This window comes from Gallus gallus, chromosome Z, assembly GCF_016699485.2.
Source record: "Gallus gallus isolate bGalGal1 chromosome Z, bGalGal1.mat.broiler.GRCg7b, whole genome shotgun sequence".
NCBI lineage: Eukaryota > Metazoa > Chordata > Aves > Galliformes > Phasianidae > Gallus > Gallus gallus.
Window position 1 is genome coordinate 65669278 of NC_052572.1, and position 25178 is coordinate 65694455.

At 41.6% G+C, this 25178-nt stretch overlaps 1 long non-coding RNA gene across 1 annotated transcript; it reads right to left on the minus strand.

Moving 5' to 3' along the window:
• Positions 1-18020: 18020 nt before the first annotated feature.
• Positions 18021-24850, minus strand: LOC124417556. The gene is made up of 3 exons (XR_006932521.1): positions 24825-24850; positions 23643-23702; positions 18021-21876 (listed from the first exon to the last, which is right to left on the minus strand). It is a non-coding gene; the product is annotated as an uncharacterized LOC124417556 (long non-coding RNA).
• Between the last annotated feature and the right edge of the window lie 328 nt (positions 24851-25178).

Sequence of the window (25178 nt, forward strand, 5' to 3'; positions counted from 1 at the left end):
GGTCGGACCAACATCTGGACTGTTGTTTCTTAATCTCATGCCGGGTATACATATTTCAAAGAACCTCCTCCCCCTCCTATAAATTGGAGCAAGACATTTATTTAATGGCATAGTCGAGGCAGGATGCTCACTGTGACAGTGTTGTCCTTCCAGATATAGACTGTGCGTACCTCCTGGAGTTGTAAGGAGCGATATTTTTGATAACTTAGACATGAGCACCTCTCCAGGAAGGTCGCTTCATACTCTGTACTGTTTATTTGTATACTTCTCCAGGACGTATGAATTAATTTTGAATATGTGTGTGCCTCCTCGGGAATACTACTCTGCACCTTGTGATTTAAGGATCTTGTAACTTATGTTTGAGATTTGAACCTTTTTCTTGTGCGCCTCTTGGGGAAGTGAGGAAGTGGTATTTTTGACTTAAAAAATGCGTGTGCCTCTGAGTTGCAGAAGCAAACTCTATAACCACGAAGTAGTTAGAAGTCAGGTATTTTTTAATCAACGCTGCGCAGAGCCAGATACAAGGGGGATAGATCCTCCTAACTTGCACACCATCAGGACGAAAACTTGGTAAGATATAGGCAGAGCTAATACATAATCAATGATTTTCCCAGAATTCGTATACATATTCATTACATTTCCGAGAACTCCTTAGCATACGGTCCCTCCCCCTCGTGCATGCGTCATGAGCAGTGGGCGCGTCTCCTCCTGGTGGTCCTTGGATGAAGGCTCGTAGTCTTCCTCGCTGTAAACTTATGACCCTGAGGGAGGGGTAGCCCCTGAACCAGCTCTAACTTACTCCGGGGACACCTTATCACCTCCTTGCTTGGTGTACTTGAGCTGTCTTCACACCCTCATCTTTCTCTCTTCTACCCCCGCATTGTCCTAATCCCATCTTGTTACTATCCCATTCTTCTAGCGGCCTCTGCATATTTGCTTCCTTTTACCCTTAGTTTCTGCGGACCCCTTTTTCTACTGAACCCTTTCTTACTCTTCACCTCTCCAAGAAGTTTATTCACTTTGTTGTGACCTAGAAAGCGTTTTCATTCGCATTTGTTTGCTTGTAACTTAGGTGTGGTGGTTGTGAGGTTTTTCTGTGTGGCTTCGCAGGGAAGTGAGGAGACTTAGGCCTTCCCGTGAAGGGGCGGCACTCCTCGGTATTGAAAGCTAAAAGATGTTTTTGCCTCTTTGTTTTTTGTGTGCTTCCCTAGGAGAAAGGGAGAAGTGATTGGAGCATATGCATTTGTCTGAGTGGTGTGTGTGCCTCCCTGGGGGGGTGTAAGAAGTTACTCGAGCTTTTGAATACGTGTACCTCCTCCTCCCTCGGTGTAGATCTTTCCGTGCATTGAGAAATGGGCAGCAATGTTGTCACTATGAAAACTGATGATGTTTTATTTGACCTTTTGAAAAAACATGGTGCTCAGCCCTCTTTATCAGGGGTGGGTTGGGCACAACAAAACTGGCATAACTTGTAGAGTGTTTCGGACCGTATCAGAGTTCTACAAAATGAGGCTTGTACCCAAGCTGGAAAAGGAAAATTGTTTATTTGTGCAGTATTCGGGACTGCTTTAAAAGCAGCCGTGGAGTTCTGAGCTGAAAAGCATTTGGCAGAAACCCAAACAAGCATTGCAGGAATCAGTTAAAGTAACACAAGAATTGGTAAAAACTCTGCAGAATCGAACAGTGAACCTTGAGGAACAGTTAGAGAGAAAGGTAATTCAGCTTTGTTGCAAATGGCTTTTAAGGAACTGTAAACGTGTAAGGATACCAGTGACACTGTTAGCCATAGTGCACCTCAAGAAGAAACTTATCCTCAGGAAGAACTACAAGGAATGAAGGAAAGGCTAGATAAATTAGAAACACCAGTAGCCCCATTGCTTCTCTCTCTCTCTCGTTGCCCCTGGCCTTATCCATCTGTGTCTCTCAGACAAAGGATTTTGCAACCCCTGCCCAGCACTTGTCCATCTGTGTCCACCGGACAAAGGACTTGTCAACTCTTGATCAGGACTTGCTTGGACTTGTTCATCTGTGTCCCTCAGCAAGCTTTGAGACAATGATGTAAAAGAATAATCTCTTACACTAGCCATGTCTCTCAGCACCACATCTACATGTTTCTTGAACATCTCCCGGGATGATAACTCCACGACTTCCCTAGGCAGCCTGTTACAATAAGAGCCTGTGCAAATAAGAGCTGCAAGTAGATGCCCAGGAGCTGTAACTTCACATCTGTGTGTGTGGAGAGCAAAACAGGAACATACAAGAAAAATATGGAAGGGAGCAGAGTCTGGGAGAACAAAAGGAGACACACAGGTTGCTCAGCATGGATCCTCAGCATCCTGTCCTCCCACCACTCTGCCAAGGGTCCAACAGCTTCAGAGATTTTTCAAACATCCTTAGAAGAGCACACATATGAAGTAGGAGAAAGGAAAGAACATAGCAAGGTGAGAAGAAAAACATCACATCCAATGTCAGCCATCTTCAGACCTGTAGATTTTATACAAAACTAAGCTTCATCTCTACTTCAGTCTGCTCATCACTGCCTGGAAGACTTCCCTCAGAGGGCGGTGAGGCCCTGGCACAGCTGCCCAGAGAAGCCATGTGTGCCCATCCCTGGAGGCGCTCCAGACCAGGTTGGATGGGCCCTTTTCTAACCTGACCTGCTAGGTGGCGGCCCTGCCCATGGCAGGGGGTTGGGGCTGGATGGGCTTTAGGGTCCCTTCCAACCCAACCGTGCTGTGATTGCATGAAGACATGGAGGTGACGTCCTTGTATGTATAGTGTAGGAATGTAAACAGAAGACGAAAAGTTGATGTCTTCAGTTCTGACAGTCCCACATCACATTAGTGTTGGGTTTCCAAGCTGGCCATTTCAAGATGGAGTAACTTCTGTGAATTGGATTTATGAAAATTAGAATCTAGAAAAATGCTTTTCTTATACAAGTATCTAAAATTCAAACTAAATAGGAAACAGTTTTAGGTGAAAGAGAAAAAAACGTAGAATCTTCCTCATGATCTGAATTTTCAGTCATTGGAAACCAGGTGGAGTAGAATCCATTCCATAAAAGCAGAACCAAAAAACTCTCAAAATCTATGAGTAAAAAAATATTTTCTCTGTAAGCAGAAAGAATAAGTACTAGAAAGCTGACAAGATAGGCTCTTACATATCATTTTCAGGCCAGATAAGCTTCATAAAATTCTAGATGCAGGATTTCAGAGCATTTGCCTCTTTTAAATCTTTAATGGGAGGAGCCTAGTTAGTAAAAAATGCTCTTAAAATACGTAATTCTTGCTGTTTTTCTTCAGAGTACTTAAAAGGTCAGTCACTTTGCCTAAATCAGGAGCAGAGTTCCTCAGAGAGGCTGTTTAGTAAAAGCTCAGGCTGTCTGTTAAGTGCAGATATATGCCCTGCACAACCTGGCACCCGCGACAAAAGCAAGAGGCAGTTCTTACCAAAACAACATTTGCAAGACAAAGACCTTTTAGCAACCAGAGGAACAGAAAGCCAGAGCTGATAGATCCTGGCTCTGACTGTTAGTGTGCTGGTGTTTAGGATTATTCGGTAGGGGTGTGTTCAGTCTTACCTCATTAATAATCACAATATACTAATACTGTGATAGGCAAGTACTATTAGGTTATAAAACACTGAAACGGGAGAATTCATGAGAAATTAATTGTTTGCTGTGATTTCAGAAGTTATCTTTGTTTACTGGGTTGACAAGCAGTAAGACGAGGAGACATACTTTATCCTTCTTAGGAGTACCTTTTTTGGATCCATCATAGCACTACAGCATGTCTTTGTAGGCCTGATTTTAGCCAATGACATGGGTTATATCAGGGGTTAGTTTCACCTCCATTTTATTTAAATTGGATGATTTTTATTGTAAGAATTCCTAAGGAGTCCATTCACATTATAGTAAATGTCAGTGAACATACATGAGTCACTCATTTGTTCATTTTTTCAGGCCGTGATCTCTGGCTATCTCAGCTCTTGACATATTAGCCACAAGAAAATATTTGCTCCTATTCGTACTGCATTTCTAGAAACATGTCTCTATCTGACTCTTCCTGTTAACAATCTCACAAGAGGTTCCCTCTGAACAGGAAATGCATTTTTACTGTGCAGATCCCAGAGCCCTGACACAAGATGCCCAGAGACTGTGGGGTCTCCTTGGAGATCTCCAGAAGCTGCCTGGATGTGGTCCTGGGTGTCCCTGCTGGAGCAGGGGATGGGCCTGGTGGACCCAGAGGTCCCTACCAACCTCAGCCGTGCTGGGATTCTGTGCTTCTGTGATCATATTTAGTAGCTGTATGAAAATCTAGGGAATACCTGAAAGGTTTTGTTTGTTTGTTTGTTTCTGTTAGAGGGTGTATGTCACCCCTACCATTTTAATCCAGAATTAGCCTTTAAAAATGAAGAACTATCCAAGACGTACAAAAACTTACCTGAAACAAACATACTATTCTTTCTGTGTCTGTATTATAAGAGTGAAAGCAATAATAACAATAATGAACACTGTGTACTACATATTGTATGTTGATTTATAAATTCATTGAAGATTCAAGCTGATTCAAAGCAAGACAAACAAGGAGTACCCTATTTTCAATTATTATTTGGTCTGAAATTCCTGGTTTAAGTACAAGGCTGAAGGAATTCAGAGAAGTCCAACTTTCCAAAAAAAAAAAAAAAAAAAAAGCTATTTTGAAAATGTATAGTCTGACTTTTCCATTTGAGCTTATGTGTGGGGGACATTTACTTAAAGTGAAGACACCACGAGCTGAGTTTTTTCTATTCTCTGTTTGCCTCAGCATGAAGTCCAAATGGACCGGCACATCAGTGGTCAGAAATTAATGAATTTAATGGAAGCAAAGCTTCCCAAGTCACCATGGCCTTAATAAACTTTGATGGTTGATATGGAAAGAGGGAAATCACAATTTTTGCCTGCCTTGGCTCTTCTCTGTCTTCAACACATAAGGCACGTGTTTAGACTCTCCTCTTGACTTCCTTCAAGTCACTTCTCTGACCACTACTTCCTGCTCTTGACCAGTACAGAATCCAACTTTTTTAAGCATAGATACTGTAATGCATAGATTTTGCTGTTTCCTCTTTGAATGGCAGAATGTCGTGTTTTCTGTTGTTCTCTTTCTTGTACTGCCATCACATTTTATTTCACCTGATCATGACAGGGCATAGTGAGTTGCTGTTTTCCCACCAGATTTGTAGTAAGCAGAAAACTTTTCTTTTCTCCCACTTTATATGGTGTAGTAAAAATTCTTAAAGTAAAAAAATGGCATTGGATTCCAGCAATAGGTGTCCCAGAGAAAAAAGGATTCCGGTTTTCTTTTTAAAGCTGCCAACCATAGAAGAAGAAAAAAGCTATATGCAAAATTTAAATCTAAATTTGGATATGAGGTTAGTTCTTAATCACCTTTAGCTTTGATTTCTGATTTCTAGGAAAAACTCTGTCACAGTTGCTGTAACCGTATACTTCAAAGAGCTCATCCCAGGCTGTACTCACAGCTAATCACAAAAGCATGATGCACAGCAAATCCTCCAGGCTGCTGTGGAACTTTGAGCACATTGTGTTGCATTGCGTTTGAACAAATTGTATTTCACCTGCCTCTGTGAAAAGCAATATTTGATTAGCAGTGGCACAATTCCAAGGCAAGCCACCAAGTGACACAGCCCCCTCCTCCTGCCAGCCCTCTGTGAGATGATGGAGCAGGATCACATCAGGGGAATGAGGATACCTATGACATTCCCTAGCACCTCACAAAAATACATGTGTTTCCTTTCCAAATCATTATAGCTGCCCATGTGAGGTTTAGAATCCCAAAGCAAGGCAGAAAATCTCAACACTTTGTTGTGATCAACGACAACCTGCAAAGCCATGACATCTTCACTTGTCTTCTGAAACCCAGATGTAGCCATCTTTTGTTAACTGCCTAGTGGCAATCTTTTTGATGGTCAAGAGAAAAGACCCATGTGGGTAAAGTAACAGGCAGAAACTGGATTTAATTTAAGCACTCAGCTCTCATGCAGATTTAATGCATATCTGCGAGAAATTCACTTATTTGCTCACCATGAGCATCAACTACTAGAGACATCAAAAACGTAAATAACAGGTTATTTCAAGCCCCACTTGTTCACATTTTACAAAATTTAATCAGCTTGATCGTAGGGTATTCAAATAAAGAACATTATTTGGACAGTGGGAAAAGAAATAGACTTGCTTTATTTTAATAATAAAGCTGTTTTATCCCTGAAACTGTGCAAAATGCAAACAATGTCAAGTTATGCAGGTCCAAACATACACTTTTTCTTGAAGAAAGAATAAAAATGACCAGGTTAGTTTAATTATTCAAGAATGAAGAGGAAGAAAGAAAGCAAATCTGAAAACACAAGAAAAGTTCCAAAATAGCTGTTGTTTTAACGTTGCAAAATCTCATTAACTCAGTAAGCCAGTCTTTCTGACATGAATGGTGTGCCTGCTGAAATGTAGCTCCAACAAACAAGAGTAAGCCTGATGCTTGTGAGGAGCTTATCAGATGCAGAAGTTTGGCATTAGAACAGTACACTTGAAGACTGAGATACTTTAATCAGACATGCTCATACTTGTCTGCTTTGCCAATTATCATGTTAGGCAATTGTTCCTAGGCAAGGAGAGGAATATTCGGTAGCAATTTCACCAAGCCTGGCATCACTGGAATGGCTTAGAATATATTTGTCGAGCTATTGGATGATTGTTTAGTAGCAATTTTACCAATTCTGGACTTAGAGCGGCTTAAAATACATTTGGCTAGCTATTGCCTGCCTTGCTTAACCAACAGCTCAGGAAAAATTGCAGTGAATCATCATTTAAGTCAAAGCATTTGTACTCAAACTTATTCTGTAATGCCCTTGCATGTTTACTAAGCACGAGAAACCAAATTTCAGCCTTTTGCCATAAAAAAAATGTTATTTCTATGCATTCAGAGGCAGTTTTAAGATCTACTGAAACATTTCATAGACCACCTCTGCACCTTTAGAATGCCCTGGAATTTGGAGGCACAACTGCGACCAGACAGCCCTCTACATAGAGGAAAACTGCTGCTCGCTCACCACACTCATGAGGTCATGGCAGAAAGCCTGCAGTTAGTCCATAAAGCCATATGGATTTCGCAGGGCTCTCAGTTATACAGGGCAATAAACATGCATGAAAGGGAGAAACTTCAAGGTGACCCATGTTCCGAAAAAGAATTACAAAGCACAGGACAGTGCTGGAAGTTCAGGAAGGAGGCAAATAAAACCAACCTACTATAATGACTTACTGTTCACTTTCTGATACAGGAGGTGCTCACCTTAAGTGACATCTAGTCCTCTCAAACAGGCTGCTCAGAATTTCTCCTAATCCAAATGTGCTGTAGTAGCCATTTTTACCATTATGTTGATAATATTTTTCAAGCTCTTCTTCTCCTCTTTCCTTAAATATGACTTCTCTCAAATCTCAACCAATACAAAAAAATAAGCAGTTTTCGCCAGGAAATATTCTTGTGAGATAAAAGAGCTGAAAAACCCTTAGCATTTGTAGAACAGAGACAAATCTGGATTTACAACCACATTCTAACCAACACAAGGGAAAACAAAGTGGTCATATGTTCATAAAAAGAAAGGTCATGTAAAAATAGATAAACAACAAAAGCTCTCAAAGGAAAGAGTCAAGTCCTTGGCTAGTATAAACTGCAGCTTCATTAAAGTCAATGGAGCTATGCCTGTGTGCACCAGCAGAAAATACAGCTCTGGATCTCTTCTACTAGTGGGGGCCATATGGTAAGCCTTCACATGACTGAGTCCTCTTCATAAATGAACTATTGTATCTAAATAACTTCATACATATGAGTTTCCTGCCTGAGACTTGAGTAACATTCTATGAATAATTCATGATGGAAAATTACAGATTTTCAGTGTTTTTCTATCATTTTACCACAAAACTCATACTCAGCACACTCTGATAGTATTATTTCCAGAAATTTAACTCAGGACATACATACTTCTCATGTAAGAATAAAGGTATCTGGTTAAAACCTGATGTTTGCAATGCTTTTCTCACAGATGTTCTTTATTTTCTTGAATTTTGAAAACACACTGAAGGAGAAAAGACTGAGAACAAAGTTCAGGTATCCAGACCCAGGTAACATTCAGAAAATCTTTCAGGGAAAGGGATATTCAACAAAGTACCTGCACAGCCCTCAGATGCAGCGGTAGTCAGCAGTGGTTGATGGTTGAAGGAGGCTAATGTCATGATGTCTCTCCAAGACAGAAGTCATTCTGCAAGTGGTGTGGGCCCCAACCAGTGATCTACCAGCCTCCATGACAGCGGAAATAACAAAAACCTGTGCCTGGTCAGGATTCATGAAGCCCTCGCTAAGCATGAAGAGACATGGAATGCCAGCAGCACAAATACAGGACCAGATTCACTGCTCCATCCCACTGTTTTGTTCTACTCCATTGGCATATGGCAGATATTAAAAGCACAACAGTTACAATTTTATTCACATTTTTTTGTCTGCTCGGTCTCCCATTCAAGATAATCCATGACAAAGGACAATTCACAACACTGCCCGACAGCTTCATCTTTGCAAAACAATCATTTATTCCACTCAATTACAGCAGACAACACAGTTCTTACTACACAGACTTTTAGACAAAATGCACAGGTGTTCTTCCTATAGAGCACATCATTCCGCTGGTACCCATTTTCCCTCTTTTGTACCATTTCCACAGGTATCCATAAACCCCATCCCTGGCTACAAAAAGTCAGCGTGTTTATTCTAAATTTTCAACTGCAGCCATTGTGCTGTTTGTTAAGCTGGCAAAATAAATAAATAAATAAATAAATAAAAAAGAAATCTAGGTTTGCCTGTGTGATATATAAATAAACAGTGACAAAGTGTTTATCTTTTGATTATTATTTTTTTAATTATTATTATATCATTTTCGTCTTTTTCCCTTTCTTCTTTCTCCCAAAATGCTGGTCTCTTCTTAGCAGCTGTCCACTTCTTCAAAACCAGCCTCTGTTCTGGACTCTCCATTTTAGTGCTTCCCATATCATATGTATCAAAATTACCTCACCCTGTGAAAGAGTTCAGCATTCAGCCTTGGAAAACTAGACCCTCAGAATAACCAGCCACTAATTCTCTCTTCTTATTTTACTTTCCAATCACTCTGTTATAAATCTCTTATTTTAAAAAAAAAAAAAAGAAAAAAAAAACAAAGAGAAAAAAAAAAAGATAAAAGAAAAAAATGGATTATTTTTGTTTCTTTAACTACATATTCATTTACTCCCTCTCACACACCAAAAAAAAAAAAAAAAAGTGAATTGAGACACGAGAGAAAATAATATTAGCAATGAACTGTGAGTCAGAACTGAGCCTGTGCAGAATATCTGCCTGGAATTGGTGCTCTACTAACTCCAGTCCATTACAGTTCGATAAAGAATACTTTCGTTATTGCCTGCAGGAATTCTTCTAATAGGATTTCAATCCAAAATTCAGATTTTAAGGGAATGAGGAAGTTGGTGAGTCATAAGGTTTTAATAAATCAACTTTGGCTGAGTATTTGCAGGATGATTGTACTTTCTCTTGTTTTGATTTAATGAAAGTGGCTGAATTTTTCTTGGCAATAGATCACCAGGTCTTCAAAACAGATCTTTTTATATCTAAGACCTTTAAAAATGCCCATCTATTTTGCATTATTAGGACAAATCAAAGCAGTGTTGATTGTTTGTCTTCAAAAATACCTGCAGAGTCTTTTCAGTGTCCAGGTGTTTGTGCTCAACAGGATGGGGTACAAATATTTGAGCAGGAAAAGCAAGAGTCTCTTTGCCTAGGTATGACCTTCAGGGAAAAGCAGATGGCCAGAAATTGTCATCTTTCACCTCTAGTTGCAAATGTTCCTCTAGAAAAAATATTAGAGGGGGTTAAATGGTTGTCATGAAATATGTGAGTGTGAGAAAAATTTTGTGCAATATCACAGGCAGATTTCATCCCCGATTAATAGACTTGGGAAATCACCAACTTGCAGATCATCTCCAGAAGAATTAATAGCAGTCAGAGAGTGTGCTCAAAGAAGACACACTGAGTATTAATAGACAGACTCCTACTTCAAGCTGTTAAGTTACAATGCAATTTGGAGGAAACAATGGTGCCTAGGAGAAGTCATTCAGAGCAAGGTAGCACACAGAGAGCAAAAGACCAATGAAGGGAATGGCAAATAGAGAGAAGCTGAAGAGATTTGGGTTTTGTCATGCAAGCTGGAGTTCTCACAAAAATAATAAAGGAATAAACTCTTCAGCATTGTCAAAAGTAGAGGAGAGGAGAGGAGAGGAGAGGAGAGGAGAGGAGAGGAGAGGAGAGGAGAGGAGAGGAGAGGAGAGGAGAGGAGAGGAGAGGAGAGGAGAGGAGAGGAGAGGAGAGGAGAGGAGAGGAGAGGAGAGGAGAGGAGAGGAGAGGAGAGGAGAGGAGAGGAGAGGAGAGGAGAGGAGAGGAGAGGAGAGGAGAGGGGAGGGGAGGGGAGGGGAGGGGAGGGGAGGGGAGGGGAGGGGAGGGGAGGGGAGGGGAGGGGAGGGTTCAATATAATATGATTTAGTTGGAAGAGCCCTTCACAGACCAAATGTCTTGTCTCATCCTCCCCAGGTGCAGCTGTGTGCCATTCCTTTGTGTTGTGTCCCACCAGGGAGCAGAGCCCAGCATGTCCCTCTGTTTCCCCTAAGAGTGCTGCAGAGCAGTGAGAACTTCTCAGCCTCTTCCACACAGGACAACCCAGGTGTGCCCAGCTCTCCTCACAGGACATGCCTTCCAGATCTTCTACTAGCTTAGTTGTCCTTATTCTAAGTAGAATAGAAGAACCACCTCTTTTGATTGACTACCTATGCTGTTTCTATTATTCAGAATGTTATACTAAGAAGAAAATGATGTTCAGAATGTTATATCCTGACTCCTTAAATTCTCCTACGTTAATAAAATTAGTTTATAAAAGTTAGCGTCCATCACCTAATGCCTTTATAGTATTGAACTAGCAGAAGTCCAACACAATATTACAGTAATATTTATACCTACAGGTGAAGGGTTTATCATCCCTGGTAAAAGAAATGGGAGTCCATATCCTGCTCACTCACATCCCTGAAAGAACCAAGTTCAGATAATTAAACTAAAGGCCGTGTGGTTAGTCAAAGGTTGATGCAAATTGCAACAGTAGATTTCCCACGTTCATTGTTTATGATAGAAAAACTGAAAAGACGTTGGATAGAATCAGCACAAACAAACTGTAAGTATATCTTTTTAAAAGTTAATCTCAGACTGGAAAAGAAAAATCACTTCATAATTTATAACTACAATAGTTAAAGTAACTAAAACAGTCCTGAAAGATGTCGAACTCTATACCATGCACAGAGGAATGGAACCAGATCACGACTCAAGGCTTTTGAAAATCTTGCATCTGGACATTCTCTCCCACAGTGTGGGGGATGAGAGGAAGGTTTTAATTCAGTCAACAGGAGTACTCATTTTCCCAGTTAAGCACATGGATAAGCATTTGAGTAAATGAAGGCTTCACAGTCTAGCCAAGACAAAATCAGCGCTGATGGATACTTCTTTTGAACTGATACACAGAAGACATAATCCTGTCTATCTCAAGTCCTATAAAAGCTAAATCTACTCAAATGACAAAGGTGAACCTACTTGAAGGAGGAAAAAAAAAAAAAAAAAAAAAGGAAAGAAAGAAAAAAAAAAAGTGAAGCTTATACAATATATGAGTTCAGGAGATTTCTGATTCCAGTACTGAACAAGTTTAATAGCTCTGATACTGGCTGAACTGCAAGTTGTTCTGAGATTATCTGTGCATGTGGTTAAAAAAGGACTAAAGTATTAAGTGAACTTAGATAAGTTGGATTGAAATAGAACACAAAACAAGTATCTAGTTTTCATGTAGAAAACATGTCTTAGGAATTTGCAGAATTCCTCTTTCTCTTGAAAACAGATTCAGGCCCACTGTCCCAGAATCAGATGGATGACATTTGCCTGTCATTCCCCAGGGCCTTTCCCCATACACAAAGACCTCAACCAACAGGGAGCATAAGGATGTCAGCCAATTCCTTCAGCGCACCTCTCTGCTCCCACAGGTCAGGGCAGTCATTCCTGTCTTGGTTTTGCTCTCTTTCCTCAGGAGCTTAAAACCCCAGTCTTCTCATGGTCAAGGCAGATGAGGCTGTGGTTCTGCCCTCCACCACCATCCTTTCCCTGCTAGAATCAAGCTACTCAACATCCACCATGGTTTTCTTGTCACCAAACACCTCAGACAGAGAAGGAAGTGTGTACTCCAGTATTATTTGCTTCATATTTTGAAACTTGCTGTCATGCACAAGTATCTGCTATCCTGAGCCTTGTGGGAAGATATCAGCATCTGAACCTTCTCAGATAGTAATGCCCTTGCCTTTTTTTTTCCCTTTCTTTTTTTCTCATCTCTGTATTTCCTTTCCTTTTTGGTTTTAAGCCAGTGTGTTCTCTCAGTATTTCACCTTGATTCTTGAACTTTTGCAGTGAATTCCATTTTTAGATTGGCTGCTGAGTGCTATCGCTCAGCTACACTGAAGATAACTCAAGGAGAGAAAGCTTCAAAAGCAAAGTATGAAGGTTGGGGTAGTAAAAACATACCAGAACTCTTTTAATATAGTGCCACTGTTGCCCTCTCGTAACTCAGAGCTCTCTCAATAAAGTGGCAGAGATGAAAGGAAAATTTTTAGTAATAAAGATCAAAATATTTAATAATCTCATCACACATTAATATTGTGAGTTCTGATGCTTGAAAATATTTGCTTGTTATTAAATCCCAGAAGTTACTTCCAGCATTCTTCCTCCATACGTATAAACGTTGACTTCTAAGTAAAAATCTCTTAGCTTTTGGGCAGTATTCTGTCAATTTCCAAAGTTGTGGAAAGATGAAAAGTTCTGACATGGTTTAAATACAGTTAATTCAAGGTTCTCCCTCTTCACACACAGGAGGTGAAGTGCAAATTTTTTTACTAATCTCTAGTCAGAAGGTTTTCTACAGGTTTTGCCTCTTATGACAGCCCCTAAGTACATAAAGAGTAGTACGTAGATCACCATAATGTTAGCAAGTGTAGCTCTTCTGTTGCCACCAAAGCATTATTCTTGGATCATACAACTGTGGTGTCATCCTTCCTCTGACTAGCCTGCTAAATAGGCCTGCCCTGTTAAACAGCTGTGTTGTTTAACCTTATCCACTACTGCTTCCCTGTAGTGAAGGAAAATACCTTGATAATGCCAGCATTAGCCCTTACCTGGCATATGTCACAAACCTGAAGGAAAACAAATCTGCTGGGACTCTGGTCATCTGCTAGGCCTCAGTACAGTCCCTATAATCTTGCATGGGCAGTAGTCCCTCAGCGGGTAAGAGCTGCATCAACACCTTTGGGAAGTTGATCCTCAGCCCTCCAAATGACACAGCACAAGCACTGCTCTAGCATCCACTCCTGGAAAATAACACCGAGTGGGAGAAGCACATGCAACCCATTCAATTTTTCCACTGCAGAAAAGGCTTCTCTAGTGTGAAGATCATTATATAAAAAGGGAAGCAGAGAGGCACTGAGAGAAACAGGAAAACTACTGGAGTGTTTAAAGAAGCCTCTGAGATAGCATGGGGAAAATTGCTTAGATAAGCCTAAACATGCCCCAGAATAGGCTAGAAATAGACGGTGTTTACATCAGGAGTCCATTAGTTGCCATTTTGTAAGTCAATAGGCTTAGGATTGATTTTGCTCATGTGTCTTTCATGTCTAACACAATGTATTAGTAGACTAAAAATACCTTTTGTATAGCGTATTTCAGGCACAAAAGTACTCCAGAACTTTTCATGCCACACTTCATACAGCTGCAAAAATTCCATGAGCACATACTTGTCTGCACAACTTCACTCTGTCGTGTCACCTGCAGTAGAGTTACTAACACGGTTAAGGTTTGCAGAGTGTCAGAAAGTGGAGAAATAAGAGACGCAGACAAGACAGAAAAAATAAACACTACTGCCCGAGGGGTGGCTACTGATGGTGGTAGGAGTGGGCAGAAGATTTTAAAGCAAAGTACTAAAAGATCTTAGCCTGTGGAGATTCAGACAATAGCAGAACAAGTGCAAAAGAGCAAGAAACAGAGGAGAAGGAAACAACAGGCTGGCAAGCCCTACTATAGCAAGTCTCTGTTCTCAAAAATACGTACAGACGTACCTTTTGCTAAGCAAGAAAATGTTTGAGCCCCACTCCCTCTGAGATGCTGCTGAGTTTACTGAGTTCATTGGATATGGGGTTGCACTGTGCACTTATTTTGATAATATTACTGATCTTATTTCAATCACTGACCCCCAAAATCTACATGTCTAGTGTAGGCCCTTAGATCAAAAGAACCCTGTGAATCAAGCAGACCTCAGCAGCTGAAGTTTAAAGCGTAATATCCAGCAGAGAGCAAAACCTGTACTGTACTTTCATCTGAGGAGCAGACAAATGCATGGCTCAGGGGATAAGTAAGATTTTTTTTCCTTCATTTTTGCCTTGCCTTCCTCTGAGGAAGTATCATGTGGAACTTAATAAGGATGAAATGAAAAAAAAAGACTCTGTAGAAATCCACCAAGTTCTGTAAAAGTGACTTTAGACATACAAATGGAATTTTAATACATAACTTTTCTTTAGGTCAAATGAGCACATAGCAATACAGCAGAATTACTCAGACAACTGCCTTCACCAGGGAGCCAATGCCATTTACTCCTTGGCAATCCCTTACAGAAGCCCCCAACAGCTGCTGCTCTTTGATTCCTCCAAAGATAGCTCTGCCTGCCCTACAGAAGCCTGCAGAAGGAATACAGGTTGTTATAAAGTTTCTAAGAATATTCTGAAGCCCTAACAAAAGATTACTGTATTTTCTAAAACTCTGAACTTCATATGGACATACAGAGTATCTCTACTTGTTATATATAACTGTTGACTTAATTAGAAAGCTGCCCTTTAGCTAACAAAAAGGAAAGTGGCATTTGATGCATTTCTACCTCATTCGAGTTTCCATTCACTCATTAGCTGCACACATTTTTCACCTGTATTTTTCATTATTCACAGTCAGTCTATTTTTACAGGAGTATTTTGACAACTTTTTAACTGCAAACGCTCGCTGATTTTCTGGCAGTCCTCTGCAGAATTTTTAGCAGGATATGCTTCCCTGGCTTGGTACCAACAGAACTCAGTGTTTGCTCTTCCAGCAATTTAATTCAGCGTATGAAACTCCTTTCGGGGGGTTCTAGTCCGTCAGTTAAATTACCCAGTCCTCAGCAGGTGCCATTAATTCATACAACGACATGGACCCCGCTGGAGCAACAGCAAATAACACGTTATGGATTTTCCCTGCTTGGTTTGCCATTTTTACAAGTCCCTGCTGTTTCTGCTAGTTACTTGGTTCGATCACAAGGCCTTCTGCTGCAACAGTGTGATGTGCTGGGTGTGATTAACTCATTACTACACACACAGGCTTATTCCTCCCACAGCTGATGACTTCTTGCTGAAACAGTCACAGGGGGACCTATTTCCTCTGAACGCCTGTTGGCTTCAGATGAACAAGCTCTTTTAGGTCTAATATCACCAACACATGACTCATCTGCATCCAAGCTACCTTCAAACATGAGCTAATGAACTAAATCAAAGCATCTACCCGAAAAAGCTCTCAGCAGATACCGTTGGAAAGCTTCCTAAGTCACCATGGCCTTAATAAGCTTTGCTGGTTGATTTGGAAAGAGCAGGATGATGTCACTCTTTGCTCGTCTTGGCTCTTTGTCTTCAACTTGCTGGTCACAAGGACACATAGTTGGACTGTCGATTCCTTCACTGATCACTGTCTCTTGCTCCTGACCAGTCCAGAATTTGAACGTTCTCAATGCAGAAAATGCAACATGCAACTTGTTGTACAAATGTGGCTCACTCTTTGTCTGAAAAACCGACAGGTACACTGCTTTATCTTTTCACAGCTGAGTGTTACGGTTTTGCTACTGAATGTAAGAGTAGTAACAAAGACATCCCAGTCTCAAATTACGTGGATTTGCTGCTATTCCAGATCTGTTACAAGTTTCAGTGAAAAAAAAATGGAAGGATTGAGCAAGGAAAAAATAGCACTATTTTAAAGAAAAATGTGGTTTTCAAATGTCTTTTTTAAAACAGTCTGGAGAGCTGCATAAAACCACACATATTTTAGCCTGAATTCTGCTTATTTTAGATTAAGATAATTTCCCTGGGTGTTTGGCACCACTGTAACTAAACCAGTTGCTATATTAGGCTAAACAGATTCATTTTCTTCCAGTAGACAGGTTTAGCCCCGTGACAAAGCTGCAGTGCTCCTTAACAGCCACAGGCTGTTAACAAGGCAGGAATAGCACATCTACACTAGTAATTTTTAGGTGGGTTTTTATTATTATTATTATTCATCAGTGAATAATTCATAGCAGCCATCGTGAATAAAGTTTCTTTTTCTGTTCCACAATCAGTCCATGCTTCTTTCTGGAATGTTTGTTGCTCCCCGGATTGTCTGTTGAATGCACTCTCCCAGCTGGTAGATTCATCATCTGGCAGCTTCTTGCTGGTGTTTGATAGACAGAATTCAAATGTATGATAGGTTTCATCAAACAGACATGGCTCAGGACAACTTTCTAATTGCAAAATTGTAACTGTCAGATATGAATTTGAGATAGAACTCATTCATTTAATCGATCAGGTGTGTATGTATTTAGGAGACTAAGGATATTTTAGCTTTTTCTTCTTCCCACTTTAACAGTACTTGGTGCAATCATGCAGCATGCAACCAATCAATATCCTGTAGGACTCCTGTCAGACCTGAACTGATGAAATATTTATCTTTTACAAATATATTCAAACATTTCCATTGTCCTTATGGAATTTTCCTTATTTGCTAGAATATCAGCAGAAACAAAACAAACAAAGGACAAAAGTATTAATTCTATGTGTGTAAATAATGACGGGGAGGAAAAACACGGAATTCGGACTAGCTGGAGTAGCTGAACTGTACTAAACACAACTGGTCCTTCTCCTGTTGAGAAACCTGAGGCCTAAATGAAATCAGAAAGGTTTCCTCAAAATACAATCTGCAGAAACCACCTACTATTTTTGGTTGACTAAGATCATAGTAATTTGTCACGAGGCTGCCTAATATCGGATTTCCTTAGCTCTCTCTTCTCCACTCCAAAATGCCTATAACCCTTTATTAGAGAGAAATGTTCTCTCTCCAGGTCATGTCAGGTATTTTTTTGAGGGCAGTAAATGCATTTCTGGTTTTGTCTTCTCCATTTGTTCAACTCCTAACCTAGCCAAGCCAAGTAGTTAAGCACCATCAGCTTCCACATTAGATATCCCCAATAACTGGATAAAGCTTTAGGACATTGAGTTATGCCTAGGGCTAACATACAGTTTTGAAGATCCTCCCGGAAGATCTGGGCTTTTCTTCCTATATATTTATTCAGGCTTAGTTTGTGAACATTTTATGTGCATTTGGCAAAAAAAGATCAGTTTCTGTCAGCCTCTTTGCTACTGAAGACCCCTGAGTCTGAGGATGCTAGAACATCTTTCCTGTTTATATTCAAATATATCAACCACAAAAATATTTTCCCAAGTGATGTTTCCCCAGTTCTTGTCTGCAGGAGATGTCTGAGGCAGGAGGGAACGAACACCTTGCATCTGATCTGCATTCCAAAGAGCCTCCACATTTTTCATTTCTCATCAACTATCAGAACAGTTTTCCATCAAAGTTTGGAGCAGCCAGTGGCCAAGTTGCCTTCTGCCACTGATGAACCCACAGAAGCGCCCAGCTTGCTCCTGCTGTGTTGTGCCTAACTGCACCAGTATGCCTAAGGAGGTCGATGTGCAGGGGCAAAACAGTGGTACCATTTCAGTTGTACGGAGAAATTATGAAGGTTGAGTCAAGGACAGAGCATAATTTTGCTTTATTAGAAGCAAGGAAGAAAAGCATCTGAGCTCACAGTACCAGTGCACATTGCAATTTCCACTTTATTCCTACAGGCACAAGTAGTTTATAGCACATTTCCTCTTTCCCTCCCATCAGCTCACTTAGAGGAGCTGCTCTGCCATGGATGACCAGCACATGACAGTTCTTCCTACTAGCAGCCTCTCATCTGAGCTGTCTATGGTCACAGCAATCCAGCACGCTTCTAACAAAAATCCTTTTAAAATGAAGAAAATAAAAATAAAACTCAAGCTATCTGGAGAGCATTACTTAATAATTTACCTTCCAGATGCATCAAGTTGCTTTGTTTTCCTTTTCAATTCTTCTAACAAAAAGCATCTATCAATAATAATTATTAGTAATAATGGTATTTATTAGTAACTATTAATTACTGTTGTACTTTTTTTCCACGGCTATTTGACAAAGGGTAGGAACACACAGGGCTTCAGCCACAAGAAAAGCTAAGTCTCGTTCCAAGTGTTGTCATTATGCTGCCTTTTTAAAAACCTTTTTACACCCAACAGTGTGTCGTCTCACCATGTTGAAGGGTACACCTTGATGCTCACTTGTCACACTGCGAGGGGCCAAAGCAGTGCTGAAGTCTGCATCCTGTAACAAGGTACTGAAACTGATTAAGGACCTACGCAGTGCAGCTGGAAGGCACACCATAGTTTCCATGCCCAGGATTATATCATAAACCCTGAGATAGCTTTACTCATTCTTCTCATAGGATATGTCTACCCCCTGCTAACCATCAACATGTTAAAAATACCTGTGCTTACTCCAACGCAGCCCATTCCTGCAATGAGAATAATTTGGTGCTGGCAGTAGCACTCTGGATTTTCATGAGCATATTGTTAAAGGAAGCTTCTGCTTTTAAAAATATATCAGACTTCACTTTTCTTGAGAAGATATTTAAATTCTCCCATTCTTAGGTTGCTTCTGGAGCATGACAAAACCCATTTGTCATTTGTCGCATGTACATGTCTGATTTAACTATTGCTTCTTCTGTACTGCCTTAGTAAGAGGGCATCCAGCATCACATTATTTAAAGGCTCTCTTGAACAAATGCCACACATCCAGTTCATCTGTTTCCTTCTAAAAACATGACCTTGGGTGAATGCCATTCTCACTTGCACTTTATCTCCCATGTCAGCGTTTTACAGTCATTTCCCTTTTGCCACCGTAATCTCCTATGTGAGCCTAATCCTGCCAACTTCTTCCATTGTTTAGCTTCCTAAGATGTTTACTGGTATCACATATTTTTTTTTTCCTGATATCATTTTGAAGAGGGATTAGTTGTAATTCAGACTACATCGCAGATTACACACCTGCCTGTTGTTCAGCCCACATGTGTAGGAATACTGAATTCCTCCTTGATGCAGAAGACTCTTATCTCCATTCATGAATGTGGCCTTATCAGGATATTTGATCCAAATAGATAGATTGAATAGAAGCATAGAATCATTAAGGTTGGAAAAGGCCACTAAGGTCATCCAGTCCTATCATGCTCACTGACCACATTCCTAAGTGCTACATTCACACGCTTCTTGAACGCCTCCAGGGACGGTGACTCCATCACCTTGTTGGGTGGCCCTTTCTGACCACTCTGATCACGTCTCTCCCATTCCATCTTGTTTTATCTCCCCCTACCTGAGAGAAAGGGCTGACCCCCCACCTCATCACAACCTCCTTTCATGGAGTTGTAGAGGACAATTAATGTCTTCCCTGAGCCTCCTCTCCTCCAGGCAGAACAATCCCAGTTCCCTCAGTTGCTCCTCATAAGTTTCTCCAGACCCTTCACAGCTTCATTGCCCATCTCCAGACATGCACAGCTGAAACCAGGTAAGTCCTGAGACATTTGCTACTGAAGCAAAGAGTGAGCAAGGTACATGGTCTCTCCCTGGGGCTCCCCACATCACTAGCTCAGCACTATGCCTGTGCATACAACAGGGTAATTTCGTTTCTTTTTTTCTCAGTATGCCACATCTTGAGGGAAACTTCAGAAAGAAGCAACTTAAGGAATCAATTACCTGTCACAAACACATGCACAACAGCAAGATAATAGTATGCAAATGTATTGCTCTCCAGCAAAAGTTGCTGGAGAGATCAACACCCTTACAGCCAGGCAGGGGCTCCATCAACAGGTGTGGTTGCTATTGCTAAAACATGAAAAAGCAATGAAAACTGTGAAAAACACAGCTCTAAGCAGGTTCTTTGCTCTGATGGAAGTTGAGGAGGGAGCTTGGCTGGAGGCTGGGACAGATGCTCACCTCCTGCTAGACCACATCCCTTGGTGCATCCCCGTCAGGCTGTGCAACCCCAGGCGTGCCCAAGGCAGTCATGTCTGCAGCTGGTGAGGGGATTCCTGTCCAACTTACTTTTGCTCTATTGGAAATTGTCATTAATACCAACAGTCTGCACAAGGTTCTCCCTCCTGCCCTGAGGTTTGCAAATTCAGTGCTTCCAACAGGCAAGTGTAAGGGTTAAGCCCACGCTGCCGCTGCACAGGAGATGAGGCAGTTTGCCAATTTTGCAGCCCTCAGTTAACTTGACAGAGTTGTTTAGCTGGGCAAATTGGGTGAATTATCTCTTACACAGATGCTGTTGCGGCCTTTCTACAGTTTGCTTATGCAGTCTTTTCCTGTTTTTTAACACAACCCTTACCATGTAACTGCGATAAGCACCTGTAACATCACTCCTCCCATCTCTTTCTCATCTCTAAGACCAGGTGCAGCAAAAAATATGTGATCCTGCCAGGGCCACGTGGTGGGGCGTGCCCTCCTCCTGTGGTGGAAATTGAAGACTTTGTCTGAAAGTCAAATGCTCTTCCTTCATCTTTACTGAGCATTTACACTAAGTGGCCTTCTGAAATGAATCAAAGCAGCACAAAGGTTGCACACAGTCTGTAATAACCATATATTTGGAGCAGAGGTGTGTGGGAAATCATGCAATGCAGAGGACACCATAATGCCAGCAAATCAGCACTGACAGTTTCTTAAAAATGATGCATTTGCTCTGTTAGGAGGTAAGGTGCCTGTCTGACCTCCCTACTCAAATGACACTGACATTGCCCACAGTTTTGACATGATCTTCAGAGAGCATTTTCTCTTTTTCCTCTTGTTGCTTGCTCAGTTTTTCACAAACATGGCTGTCATCCCGGAATACAGATGCAAAAGTATACAGGCAAAGCTGCATTAAATCCAGATTGGTCCTACATGGGTCCGATGGTATCCAGTTTTCATGAGTAACACCCTTAGTGGGGCCAAGACAGAAAATCTCTCACTATGAAGAACAAGTGGGGGAAGGAACACCTGCCTGACTGCTGACAAAAAGCCAGAAAAATGTCACTGCATTCACAGCAGTAGCATATGAACACAAGCGCACAACACCCTCAGAGTCACTCCTGTGCTCTCTTCTCAGGGCTTGACAGCACAGCACAAAGAAGCTGGCCAGCAGTGGGAATAACTTTTCCTCCTTAATGACTCCCTGTGGATTTGACTCAGTTCTGACACATTTCTGGCATATTGTGGGGCTTTTTGATGGAGTTTAAGAGGCCCATGGTCAGCACGTCAAGGGAGGTGATCCTGCTCCTCTACTCTGTGATGGTGACACCTTGCCTGAAGTACTGCATCCAGATGTGGAGTCTTCAGTGCAGGAGATACATGGACCTGTTGGAGCCTGTCCAGAGGAGGAGCACAAAAATGATCCAAGGGATGGAACACCTCTCCTACGAGGACAGGCTGAGAGAGCTGGAGCTGTTCAGCCTGGAAAAGGGAAGACTCCAGGGAGACCTGGGAGCAGCTTGTCTGTATCTATAGGGGAGCTACAGGAAAGGAGGAGAAAGACGTTAGTAGGGTCTGTGGTGACAGAAGAAGGGGAAATGGTTTCAAACTAAAAGAGGGGAGATTTAGATTAGATACAAGGAAAAGTGGGGAAAAAAAGCTTTTTACAGTAAGGGTAGAGAAGTACTGGAATAAGTTGCCCAGAGATGTGCTGGAAGCCCCATCTCTGGAGATGCTCAAGGCCAGGCTGGACTGGGCTCTGAGCACCCGATCTAGCTGTAGGTGTCCGTATTCACTGCAGGGGATGTGAATCTTTAAGGGTCCCTTCCAACACAAACAGTTCTATGATTCTATGACTCCAGGACTCAGACAGCTGCAGAACCAGCCCTTGGATCCTCAGAAAAGCATCTCTCTAAACCAAGGGTCTACTAAAGCCTCTCTCTCTCTGCCATACATTGTGCTGCTATAAGCAGTGGTGGGCCCATTCCTTGCCACTGAAGCTGCTTTCATCACCACCATACTAACCTAGAGGGAGCAACATGGGAGATTTGATAACACAGCTGAAGAGACAAAAATAAAAGCAGCTACAGGCAGTGGCAGAAACTTCAGGGAGTCATATCCACAGGCTTAGTACTCAACTAGATTATTAAGGTGCTTTGGTACCAGTTATGGCTTTGCCCAGGATTAATGTATCTCAACAGAGAGAAAACGAGGGGGGCTGCAGGCGGACCAGCAAGGAAGAAAACATGACAAAACATCAAACTCAAAATATATAGCATGAAAATAATACATGGCAATTGGGGGATCTCAAGAAGGTTTTATAGCTGCTTGTTTGGGAAGATATACACCACCACCGCCACAAAGTAGCAGTAAAACGAGTCATTGGATCACTCACATTAACAGAGCACCTGCAAGGATACTTGTACTTCCCCCTTCTGGCAACAGAAAATGGTCTGTCTCACAGTAAGAGCTGAGCCACTGTAGGCGCCTCAGTACCTTGGCCTGACTTGTGAGCATCACTTCCACTTCAGAGAGATGGTCAGGAGCCAACAGCAAGCCTGCCTACACCAGGAAATCTGCAGGCATAAATCTGGAGTGGCCGTGCGCTGTAGGTTCATACCAGGCTAGCACTAGAGCAAGGCAAAGCTTTTCAAGCATAATAGCCTACTTAGCATGTTTAATGCAGTTTTGGGTATCTGAAGGTATCTGCAAACTCATAAATACTTCTGGTTGGAAAAAGATTTGTGGAGGAAAGAATGTAGAAAACACCGAGATTTTTTATTTTGCCTCTTCTTTTCCTCCTTAAAATGGCAATTAAAATGAAAAACATGGCATGCTGAAATGTCTGTAACTGTATTTAGATAAATTTGGACATCTAAATAGAAAAAAAAAAGTAATCTACTCTTTGTTGGTGAGAAACTAAGTTTTACATTAATTTTACAAGAATATTTCACAGAATCCCAGCACGGCTTTGGTTGGCAGAGCCCTGTCAGTCTACCAGGCCCAGCTCCTGCTCCAGCAGGGACACCCAGAGCAGGGCACCAGGATCACATCCAGGCGGCCTTTGGAGACCTCCAAGGAGGAGACTCCACAGCCTCTGGGCAGCCTGTGCCAGGCTTTTCCCTAATTCTCACTTCTCAATCATGATTATCATCATTGAAAAAAAAAAAAAAAAAAAAAAAAAGAAGAAAAAAGAAAGAAAAAAAGAAAAGAAAAAGAAAAGAAAAAGAAAAGAATAAGAGAAGAAAAGAAAAAAAGGAAAAAAAAAAGAATTTCATTGCTGACTGACCCATAACAAGTGTCTTACCCACTCCAGGGATAGAGGTAGTGTGTGATACACTGCATCTCAGCTGGTGACTTCAGCATTCTGAAAAAAGGGGTGGATGAACATGAGTGGAAGCAAAGGGCTCTCACACTCTGCCAAGTGCAAGCAGCCTGCCTTATTCCAAGCAGGCTGTGTTGCTTGAAGGGAACAGGCCTTGCAGAAGGATGCCGTGATACACAGAGGACAATCGTTCTGCATACCAGAACACAAACAAACGACAATGAACCAAGCAACTGGAGAAGTAACAGCAAGAGAAACACGAGCAGTGATTTTAATCACATTTCCCCAATGCATTTTTCATTGCTGACGGGCTCTCCCCAGCTTTAAGGGATGGAAGCTGAGTGCTTTCTGTGGTTGCAGCTCCCCAGCAGGCAGTTCCACCAGTGCTGCGTGCTTGGGGTTACCCAAGGGGATGGATGACTCAGAGCGGGCCTGCCCTGATCTGCCTGGTCCTATTTCAGCTCAGAAGGGAGAGCAGAGCAGATGCTGTGGCTGCAGCCCCCGTGAGGAAGGGGAAAGCAGAAGGCAGTTCTGAGGCCGGAGATGAAGAAGTCAATCATCTGTCAAAATTTAAAAATTTATTCTGCTTTGGAAGAGGGACAGCTAAAAGCAGGGTGCCATTGACGGAGTGGGCTCAAATTCCTCTTATCAGACCAAACAAGTTGTGCCTCTTTTCCACATGCATATTTGCGCAAATAAAGTCTTTCAAAAACTGATTGTAAAGTTTCCAAACGCTGCATGTGTACGCTCTGATAAAATCTGTATCTCTTCTCAGACCAAATTCTACAAATATTTCAGCCTCTTAAAGAACAGCACATATAAGGGTTTGAGTATTCTTCAGTCAAGCCCATGAGTAAGCACTTTGGTTTTGTGTAGAACTTTATTAGTAATCAGGAGTATCTGGGTAAAAATGAAGGCTACAGAGAAAACGAGTAACAATTTGTTGCTGTAAATAATAAATCTGTACTGCGCTGAAGTCATTCAAGTCAAAACAATCATAGAATCATTACGGTTGGAAAGATCACTGAGATCATCCAGTCCAACCGTCGCCCTCCCCCCACCATGCCCACCCACCATGTCCCTCAGTGCCACATCCACACATTGCCTGAGCACCTTCACGGACAGAGACTCCACTGCTTCCCAGGGCAGCCCGTCCATACATACCAGCTGCAGTCTGCCTGCTGCACTCTGCTGAAGTTTCTGTGCGTGACCCCTTGCTGTGAGCTGCTCGGAAATGAGCTCTGCACCAGGAATTACCTACAGCAGAAGTCCCAGCCCCGGTACCCATGGTCACCAAGGAATTGCTACCTGCTCTGAGATCATCCGCAAACAAGCAAATGGACAAATGGATACACTGGTTTCCGATTCTTAATTAAATTCTTCTGTAATTTTCAGAGCTTTTCCAATAATGAGCTCAATGATGTTTTCTGAGAAGCTTGATTTTTTATCTAGCACAACCTGTGCCCTAAAGCCAGACAGGGATCCACTCCAATGAAGATTCAAATAAATGGCAATTTA